Source organism: Zootoca vivipara, chromosome 3 (assembly GCF_965207765.1).
Source record: "Zootoca vivipara chromosome 3, rZooViv2.hap1.1, whole genome shotgun sequence".
Lineage (NCBI taxonomy): Eukaryota > Metazoa > Chordata > Lepidosauria > Squamata > Lacertidae > Zootoca > Zootoca vivipara.
In genome coordinates this window covers 32,059,348-32,079,697 of record NC_142586.1, presented here as the reverse complement: position 1 = coordinate 32,079,697, position 20,350 = coordinate 32,059,348, and the positions used below count along the sequence as shown (strand labels likewise).

Genomic DNA, 20,350 nt, shown 5'->3' with positions numbered 1-20,350 from the left:
TCTGCTTATGGCTATACACTTGTACCCATCTTAATGCTTTATTCATATAAATTAGAGCTATATTGAGATGTGACTTTTCAAAAGTATTTATTTGCTTAACTCTCTCACCTTGAAGTTGCACCAATCAACATTTTATGAGCACACTGCTATTAGAAAAGATTACCGATTTTCTGTCTTCTATTTGTGTTGGCTCTGATCCATAACAGGAAGCGGCTGCAGGGCTCAAAGTGTAAAGAGAAAACGTGGGACAGGTTGGTTTCAGATTAGGAGAGGCAGAGTTATCTATGTAAAAGAAGTGGGATTATTTTTAGTTCATCTGAGAAAGTGGAGTATCATTCCACCTTACTTTGAGCATTGCTTTATTGCATGCATGGCCAAACTTGGCCCTCCAGATGTTTTGAGACTACAATTCCCATCATCCCTGACCACTGGTCCTGCTAGCTAGGGATCATGGCAGTTGCAGGCCAAAAGCATCTGGAGGGCCGAGGTTGAAGAAGCCTGAGGTAGAGCATAGTCATTGTGCTCATGTGATTGGAAATGGGCATCCTACTGTGTGCTTGCATGCTCATTCCTCCTTCCTTCACTGCAGGAAAAACTTAAAGAATAACCCAGGGAGATCTTGCATTTCCCTCCCTTGACTTTACAAGGCACAATCTTCTTAATTGCCACATGATGCAATAGTAATGAACGAGCTGACAGTGAGGTACTTTTGCCGCGTAGGTGAGTAGACCTGTGACAAAATTGAAAAGAGCCCTGAAGGATCTCAAGGATCCTGTGCCAATCCAGCTGTTGTTGGACTACAACTCCCATCAGTTCCTACCAACATGATCAATGGTCAAGGATGATGGGAGCTGGAGTCCACCTCTGGTATATCTAGTCTGGCGCTGTGCTCCTCACTATGATATTCTGCTTCTAAGCTTGGAGATTGCATATTGCCATCACGAGTAACAGATATATATCAAGAGGCCTATGCTACCTTAATTCATATTTCCCAACCATGTGCTCTCTAGATATTCTGGACTACAACTCCCATGATATCTAGTCAGCACAACACCTGGAGGGCACCAGGTTGGGAAAAGTTTGTCTGAAGCAAAACTGGCCTGGATATGCCCATTGACTCATGCCTTATTTCCTGTTGTTTAACAGGTTTAACTCTAAAGACTAATAATCCATAAGAGAGGCTCTTCCTACTGCTTCAAGATGAAGGTGTTCTAATTCTGTTCAGGTTGTACATTAAGGTTCTTAATAAGGAATTTAGAAATTCCAACATTATATACAACGTAGAAATGAAAGAGTGAGATTTTCCAATTAAACAAATCTTAAAAACCTTTCCTACTCCTACAGATGCTAATGGGTAGAAAGTTCTCAAGAGAAAATAGATACAGAACATTTTACACAACAAGACATTTAAATATTAAAGTAGTTTGCAACCTATAAAAATTAAAAAGACACATATTTGGAAATGACATTAGGATTCAGCCTAATTCAAAATTGCCACTTACCTGGGTGTAAATCTCATCGAATCCCAAAGGACTTACTTCTGAGTAGGCATGGATTCGATTGCACTGTTGTACTAACTTCTAACAAGCTTGTTAAACCTGAAAGTTTTTGTTGTTTTGGGTTAAAAAAAAAGTTTTTATACTGTCTATCCATTCCTGCATGACAGAACTAAATGGTTAAACTTTCAAAATATTTACCATACCATTATACATGAATAATGTTGGGTGCAGTAAGTAGTTGGCAAGATCACATTCAAAACAACCAGCAGATCCATACAAACAAGCTCTTCCTTGAGAACAACATGCATTACAAACCTGGATTTCAGACACAGCATATCAGTGTCAGCAAGCTGAAGCAAGGCATGAACCTTGTGGTACTTTGTGTTGATGCTCCCATTAAAAACCCTCACGAGGCATATAATTTGTGGAGGCTCTTGCACTAGCCTTGCAAGTTCACCTTCCACCAGAAGCTGCCAGAGTTTGTTTTTATATAAACAAAAGGTAAAACAAGCCACCTCCAGTTCAAATAAAGCATAGGTCAGAAATCCCTCTGTAGTAAACAATGCTTTTGTTTGTGGAACTTGCCACAAATACGGCTGTGTGTTTTCACGGGCTCAGAATACAATTATTGTCTCATTAACAGTGCTATCTTCCTATCATGTCCCCAAGTCATCTATTTTCGTTTTTTTTTATATTAAAGCCAAATGAATTCCTAAAGTTCTTCAACTACATTTGATCATCACACTGCTAGTGTGAATGTGATTGGATGGGTGCAGAATGACCTGTAAAACTGTACCTAGTTAACATTCATTCATTTACTGTACTTTCTTTCTCTATTACATTTCTATCCCACCTTTCCTCCAAGAATCTCAAGGTGACTTACACAGTTCTCCCTTCATTCATTTTTTCCTCATGACAGCCCTGTGGTTAGGTTAGGTTGAGAGAAAGTGATTGGCCCAAAGTCACCCTCTGAGTTTCATGACTGAGTGAGGATTTGTACCCTGGTCTGACACTCTTTTAGTGTGACGCTTTGTAAACTATTTCTGATAGCTGAGTCTTATTTCCTGTATTGCCATCTGAGGCCCTTATCTATGATCTAGAGAGGTTCGAAGGGTGGCAACAAGAGAACAGGCATTTTCTGTGGTGGCTTCCCAACTGTGGAATGCTCTCCCCAGAAAGGTTCGCCTGGCGCCATCATTACATGTCTTTAGGCACCAGGAAAAAATATTCCTCTTTACCCTGGCCTATGGCTATTAAATAATCTATGGCCTGTGAAAGTGTAGGGGAGAGGATTGTTATTAACTATTTTATTATTTGTCTGCCTGTTGTGCTTTATTATGTTTTTATTATTGTTCTGTAATGTGTTTTTAATGTTGTACACCACCCTGGGGTCTTTTGATAAAGGGTGGTATATAAATCAAATTATTATTATTATTATTATTATTATTATTATTATTATTATTATTAATACAATACTACACACTCAACATTTATTTCAGGTTTCGCTACATATTTTATGTGAACAGGGAGTTACAAAAGGAGAATTCTCTACCTCACTGGAGCATCCACTGGATTAAGATGAATTAGCTCCCTGCATCATTTTCACCCCTTTTAATGAGGGTGAAAGAGGAGAGCGCAAAATATGGTCTGAAGCTCAACATCAAAAAAACCAAGATCATGGCCACTGGTCCCATCACCTCCTGGCAAATAGAAGGGGAAGAAATGGAGGCAGTGAGAGATTTTACTTTCTTGGGCTCCTTGATCACTGCAGATGGTGACAGCAGTCACAAAATTAAAAGACGCCTGCTTCTTGGGAGAAAAGCAATGACAAACCTAGACAGCATCTTAAAAAGCAGAGACATCACCTTGCCGACAAAGGTCCGTATAGTTAAAGCTATGGTTTTCCCAGTAGTGATGTATGGAAGTGAGAGTTGGACCATAAAGAAGGCTGATCGCCGAAGAATTGATGCTTTTGAATTATGGTGCTGGAGGAGACTCTTGAGAGTCCCATGGACTGCAAGAAGATCAAACCTATCCATTCTTAAGGAAATCAGCCCTGAGTGCTCCCTGGAAGGACAGATCGTGAAGCTGAGGCTCCAATACTTTGGCCACCTCACGAGAAGAGAAGAATCCTTGGAAAAGACCCTGATGTTGGGAAAGATTGAGGGCACTAGGAGAAGGGGACGACAGAGGACAAGATGGTTGGACAGTGTTCTCGAAGCTACGAACATGAGTTTGACCAAACTGCGGGAGGCAGTGCGAGACAGGAGTGCCTGGCGTGCTATGGTCCATGGGGTCACGAAGAGTCGGACACGACTAAACGACTAAACAACAACAACATCATTTGGCCTATGCCTTCCATGGGATGTTTAAAGTTTCAAAAGGGGAAGGTAGCATTAGTCCAAGCTAATCATGGTGGCTAATCTGATTACAAACATATTGCTCATGCTATCTATTTACATGAGAGTAGTAGGGAGAGGTGGGTCTGCTTTTTCTTTATAATTCAGATGAAACTCATTAGAAAGCGGTTTCTGCAAACTTTACAGTTTCAGGGCTTGAACTAAGGAATGTAAACTTTGGGTGCAAGAAGGATCGGCTATATTTAAAAGGTCAAATATTGAATTAAATAAGGTTCAATTCAGACACAGAGCATGGTGAGAAATTCTCCCCCACTTTTCCTTAACACTGGTTCCTAAAAACTCATTGTCTTCTTTTCACTGCCATATTTTCCCCACAATCTACTTTTCTCATTAAAGGCAGTGGCTGGCATAACTGATATTTATTATTTCCGTGGAAATGATGCCCTATAAAAAAAATCCCACCTCTTCATAGTGGCTCACATGTGTGTCTTATGCCTTAACAAAAAGATTTCTGGCACTTTAAAAATAAACTGGGTTTTTGTGGTGTCAAACCAGTTGTAAAAACAGATTTCCACATGATTCACATAGACACTAGGATAAGTATATGCTTCCAGTTTTTTCCCCTAACCACAGATAGAATAAACCACTGTTTTTCCATATGATAACAAGTAACATTGGTTTGTCAAACCTGAAAGGGAAAACTTCCAGTCACCTCCCTTCATGTGCAAAGGCTTGCCGTAGCTTCTCCTTGCAATGCTCAACAATGGTCAGGGCCAACCCAAGGCCTCTTGCTGCCTAAGGCAAAGGACAATATGGTGTTCCTCTCCCATTCCATGTACAGAAGCTTACTAGGCTGACAAATGAATCTTACTTCCACACTGGCAAAGGAGACAGCAAGTTAGGTAAGGCATGCAGGGAAGGCCACATGGCATGGCCGGTTCTGTCATCCTGACATCTCACCTATCCCCAGCATTGCCACATGAGGCAGGAGTCTCACTCTTTCTAATGGAAGAGCAGTATGATTTATCATTACAGTGGTACCTCTACTTAAGAATAACTCTACTTACGAATGTTTCTACTTACGAATGGAGCTCCGTCCGCCATCTTGGATGCGGTTTAGATAGGATTTTTTTCTACTTACGAATTTTTAGATAGGGTTGCTTCTACTTAAGAATATTTTCTCCCAATGCATTCCTATGGGATTCAACTTACAATTTTTTTCGATTTACAAATGTGTGTTCGGAACGCATTAAATTCGTAAGTAGAGGTACCACTGTATGTCTGAAGCAGGCCAGAGTCTCCCTCCAGCAGTAGTTTAAAGAGAGAAAGAAAACCACACAACCCTCCATCCCCCTTTCTCAAGCTTGTTCTAATTCAAAATAATACAATTCATGACCACTATCCACAAGAAACTAATTATTCAAAAGCTGAAGCGTAATTTCACATAACTCCTACTGCCTTGGGGTAGCATTAGCAATAACTACGCCAGAGAGCATTGCTAGGGTTACCAGACTCAATAGAGGACAGGACTTCTGTGCCTTTAATTGCCCTGCTCTCTTTTGAGTCTGGAAACCTTAATAAAAAAAGCAGCAGAGTGCAGACCCTTTGCTTGGAAATTAAACAAAGGGTCTGCTGGTTTCTCTTTAAGGTTTCCAGACTCAAAAGAGAGCAGGGCAATTAAAGGCACAGAAGTCCTGTCCTCTATTGAGTCTGGCAACCCTAAGCACTGCATACACTGCAGGATATGTGATGCAAATACAATGCAAGGCCTACCAAAGGGGGGGGGGATGATCTTATCATGCCTGCCCTGCTGTCTAGCCTCTTTCTTCGGCATAGCACTGTGGCTTTTAGAGCCCGTGAGCTGGGAAATCTCATCTCAGGCATGAGCACAGTGGGTGGCCCTAGGAATCCACACTATCTTTGACTTTAATGTCATATCCACGGCATACATTTAAAACACTCTTACACCACTTTAAAATTCAAGGAGAATCCTGGGAACTGTAGTTTGTTAAGGGTGCTGACCTAGCGGAGTTACCCTTCCATTTAAAAAACTATGGTTCCCAGGATTCACTGCAGCTGTTAGAGTGGTATACAGTGGTACCTTGGGTTACACACACACACCAGGTTACAAACGCTTCAGGTTACAGACTCCGCTAACCCAGAAATAGTAGAAACAGACAAACAAACAAAAATCCTTCCAGTAGCACCTTAGAGATCAACTAAGTTTGTCATAGTACTTCAGGTTAAGAACTTTGCTTCAGGATGAGAATAGAAATCGTGCTCCGGCGGCGCGGCGGCAGCAGGAGGCCCCATTAGCTAAAGTGGTGCCTCAGGTTAAGAACAGTTTTAGGTTAATAACGGACCACCGGAACAAATTAAGTTCTTAACCAGAGGTACCACTGTAAACTGGGACATGGCATGAATGTGACTTCGGCCTCCATTCCTACCTGTAACATGGATGTGATCACCTCTAGAACTACCTTATACGGCTGTTGAAGCCAGTGTGGTACAGTGGTTAGAGTGTCAGACTAGGAACAGGGAGACCAGAGTTCAAATTCCCACTCCGCCATGGGTGCCTTGGTTGGGCCAGTCACTGTCTCTCAACCTAACCTACCTCACAGGATTGTTGTGGGGATTCAATGAAGAGAGGGAAGAACCATGCATGCTACTTTGAGCTCCTTGGAGAACAAGGTGGGATATAAATGCAATAAATAAATGCAAAATAACTAATTAATAACTAGTTATTGTGTAATCAGAAACGAGTTCTTGCATCCATCTCTAGCAATGGAAATTTCTTTTCAGTTCTGCAGCTGTTCTTAACATTAGAAACTCTATTTTTAAAAAAAAACAACACAAAAACTTCCTTACATCTTTCTTCTTTAGGTCTTTGTTCCTATGTCCACCACCTCTCCTGCCATCCCCATAAAGCATAGTATCATGTTGGCCTTTACTGGTTATCTTTCCATTGTCTTTTATAAGCAAGTTGATGGGAAACAAACATCAAAAGCATCATTCCAGAACACAACCATTGAAACTGGGATTAAGGAGGAGGAGGGTGTGGCAACAGAGAAATGAATTGCCGTGCATGTCAGGAATGTGCAAAAATAAATGCTCTTGGTTTATCTTGTTCAAAGGAGCCCAGAGGGCATGTTTAGCAAAGGCAGTATGCATACTATACATTTAAAACAGATCCCCTGACCCCCACCCCCGCTCCTAAGAATCCCAGGAACTGTAGTTTGTTAAAGTTGATGGGAATTGTAGCTTAATGAGGGTTGAAGTAGGGGAAAGTGTTTTAAATGTGGTTTAATGTGTGATGTGTACATATACCTTGAGCAGCCAGACTTTTGGTTACAAAGAATTTACAAAGTTCCTCCTTGTCTCCAGGTGTGCTGTGCAATACCAGACATCATCCTGGCTCCTACTTGTGCACTGCAGTCCTCCTGTTGATTTTATAACCTCAAATAGCTTCACCTACAGCACTAACCTCTTAATCTCTGTTTCTGCTTCTCCTCCTCCAGCTGTCAGCAGTATCAGCACCAGGCCTGAGGAGGCCCAGATTATTATTCCGTCTGAAGCCTGTTTCACTTCTACCTGCATTGCAACACAAATCCTACGGTAGCCTCTGCTTATGAGAAGGAAGCATCTGCCTGGCAACTTCTCCTTCTATAGCTCTAGAGTCTCAGAAAAGTCAGACAAAGGTGAGGTACATGTGAGTGTTCAGGTTATTTGTAGTACTTGCACTGCACTGCACTGTGTGTGTGTGTGTGTGTGTGTGTACACATGCTTGCACATGTGTGAATGCTGCAGGATTCAGATGTGCATAATACACTTCCCAAATACGTTCAAGCCTGGTCTGCACAAACAGGCCCTAGGTCACTTCCAGACAGCCTGTTCATTTGAGCATTCATCCTGATTTTGTTTGCAAGCAATGCCCATTGTTTATAGATCATTCGTTCTGATTTGTTCGACAGCATCAGGAACATAATCAGTGGTAAGATGTATAAACACGGTGCAAGAAAATACTTAATAAACAGGTCGCTCCTGGGGGATGCCTCTTTCCCCTAGAAATTAAGCCGTGGTATAAATAGCTTTCCTGCAAATGGGGATGAAGAATGTTCTGTGTTCCATATCACCTCTTGTGCCCAACTAAGGAAATGGGGGTCTGGGCTTCTATATTTTCTTGGTCTTGCCTGCCAGTGCCATACTGTATTTGTTGTTGCACATTTCCTGCCTCTTTGCTATCTGTACTTTGCGTAGGTCAAAACACTATCCTTCTTTAGATTTTTCATATGAAAGGGCATGCAGTGCTGTGCCAGTGCTAAGGGGCTCTTCTACTACTCGCAGCATCATGTGCTTCCCAGGATATCAAGGTTGGTGTGTTGTGTTTGGGTATTGCTATGGCAACACTGGCCTGTGGGACCAAGGAGTCCTAGCAGTGTTCTTGCTGTTTGCTTTCCCTGTGGAGACAGTGTTTGTGTTATTCTGTTGTAGGGTTTATTCTAATTCTATATTTTCTTCTCCAGTGAAATAGGCTCCCACCCCCTACCCGACTCTGTGAATGACATAGCAGTATATTAGGCTGCATTTAGGGATTCTTGTGACCCTGCTTCTGTCCAGATTTCTATTGTTCCTATCACACTGCCCCATCCACTCAACATTTGTTATGGGGGGGGGGGACAGATGCCCGTGGGAAGCCTGCAAGCAGGACATGGATGCAGCAGTGCTCTCCTCACTAGTAATTCTCAGCAACTGGTATTCAGAGACACACTGTCTCCAACGGTGGAGGTAGATGTTTGGTGTGCTGCTCCAAATAAAAATAAAAATGGTGGCATCCAATGAACAGTTTTAGAGACTCCCAAGCTCTCCGCCAGTAGGATATTTTGTCTTTTCCCCTTTGAAACCCAGACCCCACTCACAAGCTGTATTACAAATCTACAAATTCCCTTCAGTTGTAAAAGAGGGTTGCCATTCAGCATAAGCCCTTTTCAAGTGTGATTAAGATGTAACTGTGTTTTATGTGCAGGACTGAGTGTGATGGCCTTGCCCACTTTGTGGTCTTGCTGTTTTCAGCAGCATTGTCTCCACCATAGGGAAGCTTCTTGTGAAGAGGCTTTCAAGCCCTCCTGAGATCTTGCTGTGGAATGCAGTGATTTGAAGGGTGGAGGTAGCCCTGAAAGTCAAGGCTTCAGAGGGCTCCTCTGTCACAAACCCCTTGGGCACAGAAAATTGGTCTTGTGTAGAGGTGCCAACTTGAGCAGAAGATTGAGGGGGCCAATGACACATGCCATGACGTGCGCATGACGCCAGGAGGAGCCAGGGGGCGGAGCTGAATGTGGCGACAACGTGGCTACAATGGCTGGTGGCTCCTTTTCTTGGGCGTTCAGCCACCTCCTCCTCCTCTCACCTCCTCCACCGACTGGGGGCTGCTTCCACCCTCCTTCCCCTCTGCAGCATGAGGAGGAGGAGCTGCCAGTCACTGTGAAGCCGTACTGCATTTAGCCTCTTCCTCCTGCTGCTGCTGTCACCGGCCCAGAGCTGCTTCCCCCTTCTTCCCCTCTGCTCTCAGCTCCACTTTCAGCCTCCTCCACAACAGATTGTTCTCAACATTGGAGGGGAGCAAAGGGACCTGGCCTGGGCCCCTTATACTTATGCCAGATTATTCCAGCACTGCATGTATGATGGAATAAAGTTTGCTCATATGATAGACAAACAGAATGTTTACAGCCTTTTCTGTGAGTTCTCACCGAAAGAGCTTTGAAAACAGAATGAGTGAAAAGCAAAGCGAATTGACCTTTCCGATCTTCATTCTGATGATAAGAAGGAGCATCTGGTGATAAGAAGGAGCATCATATTATACCACTGGGTCCGTGTCAGGTGCAATAAAATGAAGTCATCCTTTGAAATGCAATGGTCTTGTTTATCAGCAGCATAGTGGATGACATGATGGTTCTATGCAGTTGAGGACTAAAGTGATAATGATGGTAAAACAGCAGAGGTAGGTCAGGTCTGAATCCCTCCACCAAATGCAAGTGTGACATATATGGTAGGAGGCAGAAAGGACAGTTTGTAACAAAGCCCCTCAAAAACAAGGGTGTACAGGTGGAACCCTCTCTCCTTCTCATCTCTCCACATGCACCCTAATCTGTTCTGGGGTTTTCCCCAACCTTCCAGAGCAGATTCTTGAGGTGCACAGGGAAAGGAGAGGGAGGGAAAATTATGTTGTGCAAGCAGAAGTCCTTGTGTGCATGGGACGGCGTCATTAGACGCAACCCAACAATTACAAACAAAAGATTATAATGAATTTAAGAAGAGCCTTGCTGGATTAAAGCAAAGGCCCTTCTGGTCCAGCGCCCCAGACCCTGTGATCATCATCTGAGGCTCTTCTTGGGGTGCCCCCTCCACAAGATGTCTCTTGACATCTAGTTATACTTAACAGAGATACTTTCCAGGGGATTTCCCCCCCCCCCCTTACAGTCCAAATAGCAACACGTTGAAAGAAGTCCACCATTTTTAAACATATAAAACATATCCTGGTCGCACAGTAACTGTCACTTAAACAGAAATTGAATGCTCTGCCAACTCCGAAGAGGGATACATTTGACTGAATATTGTGTCCTAAGGAAATCTGGCATCCTGATACCGAACATATTACAGTGGAACCTCGGTTTATGAACACCTCGGTTTATGAATTTTCGGTTTATGAACGCTGCGGACCCATCTGGAACGGATTAATTCATTTTCCATTACTTTCAATGGGAAAGTTTGCTTCAGTTTATGAACGCTTCAGTTTATGAACAGACTTCCGGAACCAATTACACCCATGCTTCAGTTTATGAACGCTTCACTTTAAGTACTCCGTGGACCCGTCTGGAACGGATTAATCCACTTTCCATTACTTTCAATGGGAAAGTTCGCTTCAGTTTATGAACGCTTACTCCGCGGACCATCTGGAACGGATTAATTCACTTTCCATTACTTTCAATGGGAAAGTTCGCTTCAGTTTATGAACGCTTCAGTTTATGAACAGACCTCCGGAACCAATTGTGTTCATAAACCGAGGTACCACTGTATATGAAAACAGGTAATTACATGGGCACTGGAGTGATCCGTGTGGTATGCAGCTTACAAAAGTTGCTGTGCTCAGGTGATGTCAACCCATCTCCAGTGGGGAAGCTGCAATGTTTGAATCACTATGAATAACTATAAGGGGAAAGCTTTGTTTTCAACTTCTCCAGCCACTCCACTCCATCACTGTAACTGCCCTTAATGTTATACTTTGGGAACCATTGGTCTTGTACTTTTAAACAAAAAGAAACTTGTGAAATATGTGTTTACAGAACAGACGGCATAGTAACAATCTAGCCCTCAATTATCCTTTCCCCAAAGCAGACTTTATTGCTTCAGATCTGCCACAGCCAACTCTTTCATCGTTTAGACATTTTGCCCCTTTGACTGTTTCTAGTTAATTCATCGTCCATTTCACGTAACCGAAAAGCAGCTTTCTAAATGCAGCCCCAAGCCTGGAATTATAAAACACACACACACACACACACACACACACACACACACACACACACCAGACAGGTAGCTTCCTTTTTTTTTTTTTTTGCAGATGCTAGTCAAACGCTGTTTGGAAATCATCTTTCTGATATCCTAGACAATGATGATACTTGATGATACTTGAACTCCTAGCTATAATTGAAAAAGAAAATGGGGAGGGGGAATGCATTGACATCCATGCATCTATGATGATGATGATGATGGTGCACATATTTCCCTTTTTACAGACACATAAAGAGGTTAATCACCTAACTAAACTATGCCTCAGGACTGAATGTATGCAAATATGCAAGAAGAGTAGGCTCTATTACAGTGTTTCCCAACCAATGTGCCTCCAGATGTTTTGGGACTACAACTCCCATAATTCCTGACCACTGGTCTTGCTAGCTAGGGCTGATGGGAGTTGTAGTCCCAAAACATCTGGAGGCACACTGGTTGGGAAACACTGCTCTATTATTCCTCAAGAAACTTAAAATGATACCCTCATAGCCACACTTATAGTGAAATTCTATGCACGTTTACTCATTTAATGGGGGAGAAATTCAGTTTAGTTTGCTCTGAAAGCTGAATCAATCAAATTCACATTTTCTGAAACAATTTTTTTAAAGAAAAATGCATAAATTATCAGGAAATGTGCATAAAAATGAATATATTACTGAAAACAGCATACAAAAAAATGCATTATTCAAAATGTGTTTATTGGGAGAAATTCACACTAAAATGCTCAATAACTTTCATGAGGATTTTTTTGTTCTGTTTTTAAAATTGCAAATTGCTGCAGAAACGTGGAGAATTGAATTTAAGATTAGAAAAATGAAAACAATACCAGTATGCATGACATGACTAGTTATGGAACAATGTGCTCCACTGCTGGAGCATCCTTGTCCTACTTGAGGGAGGCAGTAGTGGCTAATTGTTGATGTTGGGGAGATTTAATTTTGTAACAGGGAAGAGCAAGGGTGAATGCACTAGCTCAGCCTTACCCCCTGCTATGACTATCCTATCCCACAAATTGGAGTGATAGCTTCTACATGGGGAGGATCCTGTTTCCTGTTTTCCATAAGTACCCTATGACTGATTCCCCCCCCCCCAAGCTCAATGATGTGGCCCCCATCTGCTACTTTGACAGCACTTTAAACAGTCCTGGAAATCATAGTTGTTTTTAAAGGGCTGAGAGTTGTTCAGAAAGCCCTATTCCCTTCCCTTCCAGCAAGAAACTGCAGAACACGAGCCCATTGGAAAAGCAGTACTGTATGTCTGACTGTATGTATGCCTGCTTCTTGGGAGAAAAGCAATGACAAACCTAGACAGCATCTTAAAAAGCAGAGACATCACCTTGCTGACAAAGGTCCGTATAGTTAAAGCTATGGTTTTCCCAGTAGTGATGTATGGAAGTGAGAGCTGGACCATAAAGAAGGCTGATCGCCGAAGAATTGATGCTTTTGAATTATGGTGCTGGAGGAGACTCTTGAGAGTCCCATGGACTGCAAGAAGATCAAACCTATCCATTCTTAAGGAAATCAGCCCTGAGTGCTCACTGGAAGGACAGATCGTGAAGCTGAGGCTCCAATGCTTTGGCCACCTCATGAGAAGAGAAGAATCCTTGGAAAAGACCCTGATGTTGGGAAAGATTGAGGGCACTAGGAGAAGGGGACAACAGAGGACGAGATGGTTGGACAGTGTTCTCGAAGCTACGAACATGAGTTTGACCAAACTGCGGGAGGCAGTGGAAGACAGGAGTGCCTGGCGTCCTATGTTCCATGGGGTCACGACTAAACGACTAAACAACAACAACAAATGTCTGACCCAAAACTTTTGCAGGTGCTAACAATATTGAAAGCATAACTGCCCTGAAACCATCACAAGCACAAATAATCATGAATGGACAATAAAAAGATGTTGGCAGGCCCCATAAAATAAGCTGCCTGAGGTGGCCACCTTACGCTGCTTAATGGTAGGGCCAGCCCTGAAGAAAGTTGTCCTAGAAAGGCAGGAGGAAGAAATTACAGAGCCAAAGAAGCTAAGAGTAGGGCAGTGTGTTTCCTAAGATATCCAGTGCCATGTTCAGTAGATGAAGGTAGGTTTTTTTAAAAAAATGCTATATTCATGGTTCCCTAACTACAGCATTGCTTTTCTATCATTAGATGCGGAAGACAGAGAACTCTACTTCACATCGCTCAGCTTCCTGTTCTATTACCATATACTTTACATAACACTTGCCTCAAACAGGTAGGAGTCCTACCTGTGATTACACTGGTGATTACAGAGATGTATGGTTGCTAATGATAGTTTATGCTGCCCTGGCTCTTACAGTGCATGGATTTAAACACTGTTTTCTTTAAACAGCTGATTTAGGATGTTGTGCCAGTGCTACATGCTGGTTAAAATAAATTTAGAATCAGATGGAGGCATTCCATCCACACCCTTGTATCACCCATTCATCCTTGATGTAAGGTTTGTTTTTCTTTTTTTTAAAAAAATGTGACCGGTAAAGCTGGCTTCTTCCAAAGTCAGTTCTGGACAATCGGGTCTTAACTCTCAAGGCTGACTTTCTACTGATCAGCAGGAGGTCAGATTAGCAGGAGGTCTGTTAACAACCCTGTGCATTTCACAATAACTTGGTTTCATTTTCTCTTATTGTGTGCATCTAGGCTAACTTGTGCTCTTGACAAGGAGCTCTATGGGCACACACACCCTGTCCCTCCTTGCCCCCTTGGCAAGGAAAGGTATTCGTGCCTCTGAGGCCAGGAGAGACCATAGACCAGAAAGTCTGCTTTTCATCGAGTGGGAGGGGGCCCCACAGGGCTGCCATGACAGCCCATGCCAGAAACTGGATTTGTCTGCCGAGGTGACTAGAGGAGCAGCGGCAGTGTGGAGGAGTGGCCTGGGGAGTGTGCAAACAGGCCAGAGTGGAGAGCTGCAATTCCCCCTACCCAGCCTTGGGCCTGCGCCCTTGGCAGGAACCAACCTGACCACCCCCTAGGTATGCTGCTGCTTGTATGCACATCACAGTGTGACTGTTCATCTTATGCAGGGAAGGGAAGGAGAAATGGTATAATCAGGCAAGCTTTCATCTTCTTTCTTTTTATTCATCTGTGCTTTGGGGGACACTAGGCAGTACTGGACATATCAGCTTATTGCTGATGGGCATGTTATAAGGACCTTGCGCATTACATAGATAGGGAAGTGTAGGCAGGGCTTGGCTCAGTCAACAGTTGTGTTCACAGTTGCAGTTGTTCATGCAGTTGATTCGCTCCTCCCTTCATCTGAGCAGTGGAGCAAGACAGGAACCACAGTCAACATTCAAACCAGAAAACTATAGTTAAAGGCTTTCAAACTACCCAGAGTATGAAACCCCTGTTTTGGATATAATGGGAAGCTTGCTTTATTTATTTACTTATTTATATACCGCCTTATACCCAGAGGTCTCAGGGTATAGCTTGTGGTCTTGTTCACTTTCTCATGGGAAGAGAGGAGAAAATGGGATTTTTGTGGCTGAATGAAGCTTGTACATATCTCAGCTTATTAAGGCAAGATGTGATCATACGAAAGTGGCCAATGGCTCTATGTATGTGCCCTTTTCCATAGTGGGGTCCTTTCCTATTGGATTCATCTGTCTCATTCTCCATGGCAACATTGTCACTTCCATTTAATGTCTTCCATGCCCTGTCCTTGCTGCCCTTTCAAGAACAGCACCTGGACATATTTCCTATCTATCCAAAGGATGAAAAAGCAAGAGAAACTGTAATTTACAGGAAAGGTTAGAGGAGAGAACTTATCATGCTTAGACCTGAGTCAGGAAGTATCAATGGAACTGTGCTGGAACTCTTAAAGACCTTTATTTTCTCCTAGTTAACTCCATCAAGCACCTATGCTCAATATAGGCTAAATGAGCTAGCTAGAGTTACATCAATAATAAACAACAGTTTTGCCAGTTCTGATGTAATGGAAAACTGTGGTTTATTCAAAACCAAAAGCGGACATTTTTGATCTCCTTGCTTAGCACATGAAGGAGGAGAGAGAAGGACCATGTGCCTCAGACTCAAGGTTAGGGGTGGGGAACTGGATCTAGCTGGTGGGCTACATTCTTATCTCACTGAACCCTGTGGGCCAACTTTGATATGTAGGCAGAGTCTCCCACCTGTCAAACACCTCACATCATTATCAGCTGGCTAGCAATTACAACAAGCTCCTTTGAAGTCCATTTTCAGGCATGGCAAGCTGTCTGCAGAAGAAACAAGCCTGTTTACCACAATCTGAATCCAAACCGCCCCACAGATGGACAAAGCCCGGCTTAAGAAGCCGTGCTTTCAGCACCAGCTGGCACTGACAGCAAGCCCCAGTTGCAAAGGGACAGTTGGGGAGCTCAGTTTAATCCTCCCATTGTTCCTTGGGAGCCATGGCATGACCAGCCCCTCATGTGATACGAGGCAGGTGGGCATGTTACGGTGAAACTGTCTTGTGGACCAAATTGGGACCTGAATCGGGCCTAATTAGGTTTGGGGGATGGAGATTCTTCACCCTTGCTCTAGGGCGTTAGCGTTGTGTCTAAACTGGGCTCTGTTTTAACATTATGGGCATAATTCACCTAATGAACCCTTTCAGCAGAAGCCCTCTCTTTCCCCCCATATCCCCCAAAGAACCCCCAGAAAAGTGCATGGGTGAAAGAGAGGGTGATTGTACTATTTTATGTACATGCACAGATAGAACATGTGTAATAGTGTGACACTGAGTTCCACCCTGTGCCTAAAGCGAGCACTTAAAACTCAGCAGTATGTTCAAAGTGGGCCTCCATCTATGCTCTTCTGTGTTAATTCTGGGAACATGATGTACTGGCCTCCTTTCTTTCTCTGCACCTGGAAGCTGTTGAAACACTCTGCAGTTGGTTATCTGGTTATTGTTGTCTTGTTGTCAGCCTCAAATGGCGAGGGCTCAGTTCAGTTTTAAAATTTATGCCACAGTTCAGCTTTAGAAGTTTACCATATAATTGACAAAAACATTAAAGCACAAGCCTTGACATTTTAGCCTAAATTTTCATTGCGCTGAACACACACTTTGCATATCTCTAAATCAAGCAATAAAGATGAAGAGTCTCTGTGAATGTGATGTACCTTTTATTTATTCAATCAGAATTGTATTATCTGCTTGTGATTCAGTTCATTATCTTTTTCAAAACGTGGGAGTGGGGATGTGTATTTTGTATGCTTGCAAATGCCAAGAGGCAATAAGGGGTAGAGTTTGGCACCAGCCCTCAAACATTCCATATCTACATTTGCTTCTAAAGGACAATAGCTGCTGCAAAAGAACCTTATCTCATTGATTGGCTCCATCTCCCACAGTTTTTGCTGCATAGAGAAAATTCAAGACTCCTATTGATTTGTGTTTACAGCAGAAGCAGAATAATCTGGAGAGGGCTGGAGAAGTGACATGGGTCTCAGGGACATGACTTCTCAGGGCATGGCCTTTTCAATTCTGGGAAGTGACATTGATGGACGGTATGGTTGTCAATGGGCTAAGAACAGTAACATATCCAACTCCCTAAATGTTTTGGGAGGAGGTTCACCAGCCCCCAGAAATTGTGTGTTTAAGATGGTAAAATTTGACCTTGTTGATATATATAAAGGGGAGTGTGAAAACAACTTGCAACATATTACCTGGTTGACCTACCTGATTTGTGTAGCTCACACTTGTGCACTAAGCAACAAGGTTCTTAAGCTTGTGCTGAGTGCGCCATTGTTGCACGTGCTGCTATGTATGAAACAACACAGTCCTTCCATACTTACTTGCACAGGTTCTTTTGAGCAGAGTTAAACAAGACAATAAAAAGCCAAAAGTAGGAAGTGATAGTGACGATGCCAATGGGGGATTGCTATCTAACTTGCTCCCTTGCGCAAGTCTGCTGGGCCACTTGTGGGTGAACTAGACATTATAAGAAGCACAGAGCCTACTGTTGCTCCATCTCTCTTTACACTCTCTGACTGACTTTATGTTCTCAGGAATAGCTCTGCAGCAAGCATTCAGGGCAAAGCCTTGGAATGTTGAGTAAGGCCAGGTAGAACCTATTATGGCTTAAATAAGTAGCTTGTAGTGAGAGAATCTGACTGACTGAAACCCAGATTGGAACTACTCCAAGTTAGGGGTGGATAAATCAGTCTTTTCCTGGTTCATGTCATCTTTGTATGAGTTCACCCATAAGTCTATTCCATCCCATTTCTAGTTAATCTGCATTTTAAAAGAACCCACATGAAATTTTGCATTTCAGTACTGTATGTATTTTTAAACATGGTTTCTCTTAAAATATGCATTTTTGAACATGTTTTGAACATCTCTTAAAAATCAATAATGGCACTGGCACATATGGGAAATGTGCAAAGCTGCCAAAACCTAATAGCTTAATTCTATACACTTCTACTCAGAAGTAAGTCCCTTTGCGTTTAATGGAGTTTATTCTTAGGTTAATAGGTATGAGATTTCAGCCTAACAGTGTAATCTGTGTATGTCTACCCAAAAATCAGTCCCACAAAAGTTCAATTGAACTTATTCCCAAGTAAGTGTGTCTAGGATTATAGCCTAAATTCCTATATGTCCAGGAAGTGCAGATCAGAACTGTTCATATAGGATTTTGAATTCCTTAAGTATCCCTGCTCCAGATTCTGATATGCCAGAACTTTTAGAAAAGCATGAAGTGAACTTCTGAACATTACAGTGTTCTTTATCACACTGTGTGTTTGTTTCCTGAGTGGAAGAGGTACTGTAAGTAAACCCACCAGTTCATGAAATTGTTAAACCACTAGGTAAAAATGGTATTTCTTACTTAAACCACTAGGTAAAAATGGTATTTCTTACTTCCCTCCCCGCTTTGTCCTTCAGGAAGTAAGCAGAAGTAACTTTCTATTTTATCAGTTTTCCATTACACATTTTAAATTCATTTGCTCCCTCCCCTTCTTCACAGTTTTGTGCAAAGTGTGCCTTTCACTGCTCCCCCATGTCTCCATCTGATAACAGCATGAGAAAATCTCTGCCTCAGCAGATGACAGGTCTGGCTCAGTGTCCCCATTATATTAAGCCTCCGTGACACCATTGCCAAAGATAACTGCCCCCCCCCCCGGTTATTTTCAATCGTCTGCTTGTATGAAATGATGTTGTTTCACCCACCACCCACATATTGCATACAAGCCCCGGAGAGCTGCTGCTAGTCAGAGTAGATAATGCTGTAATAGATGGACCAAGAACTTAGCTTAGCAACTTCATGTGTTCATGGGAAAGGACAGCTTGAGAGGCAATTCTATAGGTAATGGGAGACTTTCATAAACTTCTGCCAGTGGGAAATCCAAGGTGGTCTCTAGACAATCAATTTATCTTATAAAAGTTAATGGCTTCTTTGTCCCAGGGCAAACCTGTTCTAGCTGCTTTTCCAAATACAATGGTACCTCTGGTTAAGAACTTAATTCATTCTGGAGGTCCGTTCTTAACCTGAAACTGTTCTTAACTTGAGGTACCACTTTAGCTAATGGGGCCTCCCGCTGCTGCCGCGCTGCCGGAGCATGATTTCTGTTCTCATCCTGAAGAAAAGTTCTTACCCCAAGGTACTATTTCTGGGTTAGCGGAGTTTGTAACTTGAAGCGTTTGTAACCTGAGGTACCACTGTAATCAGTATGAAGTAAAACATCGCATACTTTAGTAAATAATACAAAATAGATATGAGTACTGCAGGAGCATCATACAATAGAAACATACACACACACAAAACCCAAAGGGTAGATTCCACAGTACTACAGGTCCAATTCCTGCATTGTGTGGGATGGACCTTCTGGCAAGACGGCATCTGCAGGACACCCTCACCTGCAGAGCTTAGTGATCAGTTGGATATGTAAAGGATGAAATGATCTTTCAGGTACCCTGGTTCCAAGTTGTATAGGGTTTTATACAACCAGAACCTTGAGCTTAGTCCTGTAGCTTATTGGATTTAGTGTACTACCTAGAGAAGTTATGAAGTTACAGATACTGTATAAATAATGTAAGGATAGTTGAGGTTTTAAAACTTACGGTAATTTAACTAAAGTAAATTTGACTTGACTAAACATTTCCCTTCAGGTAAACACCCTCAGTTTCTTCCACAAGCACATCCAGTACTTTTACAAATACTTTAGTTGTAAAACTATGCTTAGGCAATCAAAATATCTGAGGACTAACAGATTTGTTTTGACAATGTATTTGCCTTTGCCCCCCTTGCCTTTTGGTTTAAGGTGTTACTGGGGCAAGACTTCTCCGTGATGGTTAATCACAACAGATATTGTTAACAGACGCAGACCACTGGCTGTCCTTTCATCAATCTTTAGCTATAATTAGCAACATGAGTCATATGGAAACTTTTGGCTGCCTTCCTCAAACTATTTATTTCACTCGTCCTATTGATTTTAATGGCTACCCCTGTGGGATTTCATAACTCAACAAGGCTCCTGAACCCTCTATGCAATCTGAACCAAAGCCATGCGAGAATGGAAGTGACCGCAACTTACTCTCCCTCTCAGCTGATGTTTAACTCAACCAAGGACCATGCTTCCTCCATGCTCCAGCACTGCAGTCGGTTGACATCTTAACACAGAACCTTGACATCTTGCAGAAAGTCTTAGAGAACAAGGATGTGGCAAGGCTGAAGGACACTCATGTAGAGACGGATATGCATGCATATAAAAACTATTTACAGTAACATGCTTTTTTTTTAAAAAAAAAAAACAGGCACCTTGTTACACTCCTGCTGTGCTTTGGATCCCTCACCCACTGATAACTCCTTCCTGGTCCTCTGCTACCTGAAACTTTGGCAAAACATGGAAGCTGGGGAAAAGGTGAAGTATTTGGGATTATGGCTGACAACTAAGAACCCCAATATATCCCAATATAATTATGTTAAAGCATGGAAAGCAGTTTAAA

General features: G+C 42.5%; 1 long non-coding RNA gene across 1 annotated transcript; it reads right to left on the bottom strand.

Annotated features, from left to right (window-relative positions):
- Positions 1 to 96: 96 nt before the first annotated feature.
- LOC148686205 (uncharacterized) lies at positions 97 to 1,954 on the bottom strand. Its single transcript, XR_015948892.1, has 3 exons — positions 1,815 to 1,954; positions 1,503 to 1,598; positions 97 to 282 (listed from the first exon to the last, which is right to left on the bottom strand). It is a non-coding gene; the product is annotated as an uncharacterized LOC148686205 (long non-coding RNA).
- Positions 1,955 to 20,350: the final 18,396 nt, after the last annotated feature.